Source organism: Microcebus murinus, chromosome 27 (assembly GCF_040939455.1).
Source record: "Microcebus murinus isolate Inina chromosome 27, M.murinus_Inina_mat1.0, whole genome shotgun sequence".
Taxonomy (NCBI): Eukaryota; Metazoa; Chordata; class Mammalia; order Primates; family Cheirogaleidae; genus Microcebus; species Microcebus murinus.
Window position 1 is genome coordinate 322,973 of NC_134130.1, and position 6,638 is coordinate 329,610.

The following is a 6,638-nucleotide window of genomic DNA, read 5'->3' on the forward strand; positions in this document are numbered from 1 at the left end:
ATGTTCCCTCCAGGCCGCTAAGTACTGGGCCTGTGCGTGGCGCGGAGGATCCTGCGATGGATCTGGCCAGAGACTGCCCCAGGGAAAATCCCAGCGACAGGATGAGTGAGGTAAGCTGGGATTGAGATGTTTGGAGGCTGAGCAGCCGGCTTCCTGGGAAAATTGCAAACCGAGCCTGCTCCGGAGGGATTCTCAGAGGAGGGATCTTTGGGCAGCGTCTCCAAAGACTGGTAGGAATAGTTTAGGAAGACACAGTGATGAGAAAAGACATCCAACCTGAGCAAGAGCAAGACCCTATCTCTACTATAAATAGAAAGAAATTAATTGGCCAACTAATATATATAGAAAAAATTAGCCAGGCATGGTGGCGCATGCCTGTAGTCCCAGCTACTCGGGAGGCTGAGGCAGGAGGATCACTTGAGCCCAGGAGTTTGAGGTTGCTGTGAGCTAGGCTGACACCACGGCACTCACTGTAGCCTGGGCAGTAAAGCGAGACTCTGTCAAGAAAAAAGAGAAGAGAAGAGAAGAGAAAAAAGAAAAGACATCCTAAGCAAAGGCAATGACATATGCAAAGCCAAGTCAAAACTGAAATCCGTACCCCGACCCCACCCCCCTTTAACTGCTCCTCCCTACCTGGCTCATGGGGTCACCATTCAAGCTTGTACTCATCCTAAGTACTCTTACTCAGTACTCATCCTGAGCTACTGTCTTTTTCTCACACCCTCCATCCCAATGGCCACCGCTCAGGTCTAGAAACACATCTGGGTGCCTGTCCCAGTGTCATCCCTGGCGTCCCAAACTTCAATTCCTAGTCATTTGCTCCAGTCCCAAAGGGACCTTTCCTATTTCTCCCCTGCTCACACATCTCCCATGGCTCCCCAGTGCTTTCAAGTCCAGCCTGGCACCTGAAACCATGAAAGACCCTACCCTGCCTGTTCCACTGTATCTTATGAACAAATACAAAAAATACAGTAATATTAATAACAAGAACTGCACTTACCCTGTTTATTGAGGGCCTACATGGTGCTGGGCCATGTGTCTTGCAATTCAAAGGCAGGTTCACAACCACCTTATTTTCACTTTACAGAAGGGACTTCTGAGGTTCAGAGAGCTCAAAGGTGTTGTCCAAGTTCCCTGGGTGTGAACTCAGTTCCTTCCAACTTCAAAGCTCGGGCTTAATCCTAACACTCTGTTCCCTCCATGACAAACCTCTGGTGTGATGGCTGCAAATTCCTTGCTGTTCCCGTCTTTCACTCTGCTGTAACAATACAATAGACGGAGTGGCTTAAACAACAGACATTTATTTCTTACAGTTCTAGATGCCAGGAAGTCCAAGGTCAAAGTGTCAGCAAATTCTGTCCCTGGTGAGTGCTACCTTCTGTGTCTTCACGTGCCAGAAAGAGAGGGGAGAGAGGGCTCTCTTGTGTCTCTTCTTACAAGGGCACTAATCCTGTCAAGAGTGCCCCACCCTCTTGGCCTCACCTGACCCTAATTATCTCCCAAAGGCCCCATGTCCAAATACCATCACATTGGGGATTAGGAATTCAACATATGGGGTTTGTGTGTGTGTGTGTAAGGGACAAAAACATTCAGTCTCTTCAAATAGTGGAGTTTAATTCTTCTCCCCTTGAGTGTGAGCCATACTTCAGTGACTCACTTTTTTTTTTTTTGAGACAGAGTCTCACTCTGTTTCCTGGGCTAGAATCCCATGGCGTCAGCCTAGCTCACAGCAACCTCAAATTCCTGGGCTCAAGCAATCCTTCTACCTCAGCCTCCCAAGTAGCTGGGACTACAGGCATGTACCACCATGTCCGGCTGACTTTCTCTCTCTCTCTCTCTCTCTCTCTATATATATATATATATATATATTTTTTTTTTTTTTTGAAACAGAGTCTCGCTTTGTTGCCCAGGCTAGAGTGAGTGCCGTGGTGTCAGCCTAGCTCACAGCAACCTCAAACTCCTGGGCTCAAGCAATCCTGCTGCCTCAGCCTCTCAAGTAGCTGGGACTACAGGCACGCACCACCATGCCCGCGGCTAGTCTTTTCTATATATATTAGTTGGCCAATTAATTTCTTTCTGTTATAGTAGAGACGAGGTCTCGCTCTTGCTCAGGCTGGTTTCGAACTCCTGACCTCGAGCAATCCACCCACCTCGGCCTCCCAGAGTGCTAGGATTACAGGCGTGAGCCATCGTGCCCAGCCTAGTGATTCATTTTTCAACAAAACATTTTAAAAATTTTGAGATCATTGTAGATACACATGCAATTGTAGGAAATAACACACCCATTTCCTTCCAATACTAACATCTTGCATGACTATAGTACAATGTCCCAAGCAGGAAATTGATGTAATCCACTGATCTCAGATTTCACCAGATATTATGCACTCATGTGTATGTGTGTGTGTGTGTTATTTCTATGTAGTTTTATCGCACAGGTAGTTTCTTGTGATATCTACCACCGTGAAGATATATGATGATTCCATCACAGTGGGATTGTTCGTTCTTTTGCATGTAGATATCCAGTTTTCTCAACATTATTTGTTGAAGTGACTGTCTTTTCCCCATTAATGATCTTGATAGTGTAGAAAATCACTTGACCATATATTCAAGCATTTATTTCTCAGTTCTCTATTTTATTTCCTTGTTTTCTGTGTCTGTCCTTATGTCACTTCCATACTGTTTTCATTACTGTAGTTTTGTAGTAAGTTTTGAAATTAGTAAGTGTGAGCCCTACAACTTGGTTCCTATTTAAGATTATTTTGGGCTGGGCACCATGGCTCACACCAGTAATTCTGGCACTCTGGGAAGCAGAGGTGGGAGGATCACTTGTGGTCGGGAGTCCAAGACCAGCCTGAGCAAGAGTGAGACTCTGTCTTTACTAAAAATAGGAAAAATTAGCTGGGTATGGTGGTGCATGTCTGTAGTCCCAGCTCCTCAGGAGGCTGAGGCAGGAGGATTGCTTGAGCCCAGGAGTTTGAGGTTGCTGTGAACTAGGCTGACACCACGGCACTCTAGCCCAGGTGAAAGAGCAAGACTCTGTCAAAAAAAACCCCACAAAAAACTATATATATATATATATATATATATATATATATATATATATATATATATATATTTGGTATTCTGGATACTTTGAGATTTTATGTGAATTTCAGGATGGGTTTTTCTATTTCTGCAAGGAAAAAAAAGGCCATTACAACATAAATAGGAATCGCTTTGAATCTGTACATTGCTTTGGGTTGTATTGTCATCTTAACAATTGTAAGTCTTTCAATCCATGCACATTGGATGTTGGTTTAATTTAGGATCTTTAGGATGGAAAGCACTCCTTTGGTGATTAGGAGAGACACAAGATGGAAATAAGGATTTTTTTTTTTTTTTTTGAGACAGAGTCTCACTTTGTTGCCCAGGCTAGAGTGAGTGCCGTGGGGTCAGCCTAGCTCACAGCAACCTCAATCTCCGGGGCTCAGCGATCCTACTGCCTCAGCCTCCTGAGTAGCTGGGACTACAGGCATGCGCCACCACGCCTGGCTAATTTTTTGTATATATATTTTTAGTTGGTCAATTAATTTATTTCTATTTTTGGTAGAGACGGGGTCTTGCTCAGGCTGGTTTCGAACTCCTGACCTTGAGCAATCCGCCCGCCTCGGCCTCCCAAAGTGCTAGGATTACAGGCGTGAGCCACCACGCCCGGCCGGAAATAAGGATTTTATTACGACGTACAGGTCCTGTGGGGTACACATGCCTGGAGTCCACACACATGGAGGTGACGGAGGACAGGCCGGGAGAGAGAGATGGATGTGTGGGCAAAAGCCTTTCTTGGGGTCCAGCAGGCATTGTCCAAACAGGTTTCCCTCAGAGGGTTCTAATTGTGGGTTTGAAGCAAGCAGGCACAAGTTCCAAAAGGCTGCAGTGAGACTGAGAGGTGGTCACTGTGGGATAACTGCATAGTCCATGCCGGCGCGGGGGACAGTGGGGGGAGTCAGGTACTCTGTATGTAGCTGTCCCATCAGGAGGTGGACACCAGGAGGGGGTTGTATAAAGCAGATATCGGGATTGACCACACTGTGAAACTAGGAGGAGGCGGAGAACTTGAAACTGTGACAATAGTGACTAAATCCTGCTTCTGGTATGAGAAAATTAAACATATTTAAAATGGATGTTGAGTCAACATAAATTTATAAGAATTCAGTACCACTATACTTCTCAGGATCAATGAAATCCAATCAAATTTCACAGGGTTTATCATGTTATCAACAACCTAAGAAAACTTAAAGCGTGTAAATAAAACCAAAGTGAACGGTGTTACCTGTACTTCTGTCAATGGTATGTTCCTATGTCTCTAAAGTCCTCCAGGGTCCGGCGCAGTGGCTCACATCTGTAATCCTAGCACTCTGGGAGGCCAAGGCAGGCAGGATTGTTTGAGCTCAGGAGTTCAAGACCAGCCTGAGCAAGAGCAAGACCCCACCTCTACAATAAAATAGAAAAATAACCACGCATGGTGGTGCTCACTTGTAGTCCCAGCTACTTGGGAAGCTGAGGCAGGATGATCACTTGAGTCCGGGAGTTTGAGGTTGCAGTGAGCTACGATGACGCCAATGCAGTCTACCCAGGGAGACAAGAATGAGACTCTGCTTCGAAAAAAAAAATCTGTGCCCTCAATGAGCAGATGGGGTGACAGGTTCAGGAAAATAGAAGCAAATGAAACCAATGTGGTCTTCACCCTGGATATCACAATCTATCCTGGGAGACAATTTCAAATGAATAATTTATTTTTTATTTTTATTTTTGAGACAGAGTCTCGCTTTGTTGCCCAGGCTAGAGTGAGTGCTGTGGCGTCAACCTAGCTCACAGCAACCTCCAACTCCTGGGCTCAAGCGATCCTCCTGCCTCAGCCTCCCGAGTAGCTGGGACTACAGGCATGTGCCACCATGCCCGGCTAATTTTTTCTCTATATATTAGTTGGCCAATTCATTTCTTTCTATTTTATAGTAGTGACGGGGTCTCGCTCTTGCTCAGGCTGGTTTCGAACTCCTGACCTCGAGCAATCTGCCCACCTCGGCCTCCCAGAGTGCTAGGATTACAGGCGTGAGCCACCACGCCTGGCCCTTAAATGAATAATTTAAATGGAGAGATATAGGAGAGCCACAGGTGGATTCAGCCTCAAGACAGTCAGACTGCACACAGGGAAAGATATTTATACAAGGCTTAGAGTGTAGCTGAGAAAGGAATGTGGGTCAACAGTGTTGGTGTGGGGCTCGAGAGGGTTTCAAATGGGAAAGCTGCGCATGTACATCCCCAGGCACAGGGCACCTGGTGACAGCCATAAACTGTGACAGTCCTGGAGCCACTGAAGCACAGAAAAGAGGGGAGCATTCATGTTTGCTTAGATGTTTTACATAACAATTTGTTAATGTGAAAATGATAGTTTACTAGTGTTTGGAAAAACCCAAACCACATTTTCTTCTGCTCTCATGCCACCACAACAATGAACATCAAAGACTTCTGTGTCCCCCAAATGTGGGATTTTTCTCCCCACCAGCGAGCAAGCAATCTGGCAGCAGACACCAGCTGGGTGTCCTCCAATTCAATTTCGACATTACCTATAGATAGCATCAGCTCCCACGGGTCGAGGGCTCAGTACCGAAGACTACCTCCCTTCGGACACCAGTCACAAGTCCAGTCTCTGGAACTTCTCAATAATTGGCTTCAAAGTTGGGGTTCCCGCAATCCTCTCTTGGGGTTTGGTTAATTTTCTAGAGTGGCTCCCAGAACACAGGGAAACACATTTACTGATTGATTACAAGGGATATTTTTGAGAGTCACATAAACAGCCAGATGAAGAGATACACAGGGTGAGGTCTGGATGGGTCCCAAGTACAGGAACTTCTTCTGTCACCATGGAGTTGGGTTATGCTACCCTCCCAGGATGAATTTTTGTTTGCCTTCCTGTAACAAGCCTTGATATCTTCAGTTCTCTGGAAGTCCCCTGAGCCTGTCCTCTGGACCTTTTATGGAGGCTTCATTGGATAGGCATGCCCTGAAGCATGGACAACCATGTTGCAATGTGATTGGACAAAAATGGTATGATCTAAACCCAACAAGGCCAGGAGTGGTGGCTCAGGCCTGTAATCCTAACACTCTGGAAGGCCAAGCTAGGAGGATTGCTTGAGCTCAGGAGTTTGAGACCAGCTTGAGCAAGAGCGAGACACCGTTCCTACTAAAAATAGAAAAGTTATGGCATGAGTCTGTAGTCCCAGCTACTCTGGAGGCTGAGGCAGGAGGATCATTTGAGCCTAGGAGTCTGAGGTTGCAGTGAGCTATGATGATACCACTACACTCTATCCAGGGCAGCAGATCAAGACTCTGTCTCAAAAAAAAAAAAAAAAAAAAAAAAAAATTAAACCCAACAAAGCCTGTCTGTGCACATTCTTCATTGCCTCTCTGTGCAGTTTCCTCCAGGGTGTGGGCAGGAGTCTAATCTGATTGTGGGTCATAAGACCCTCATTCCAGAGAGGCAAGTGAAAGAAGGGTAGGAGGCTGGAGAGAGAGAGGTTCTGTTTACAGAATAGGGCTGTGGGCATTATGGGCTACAAACTGTGGATAAAAACCAACACACACACACACACATAATGAGA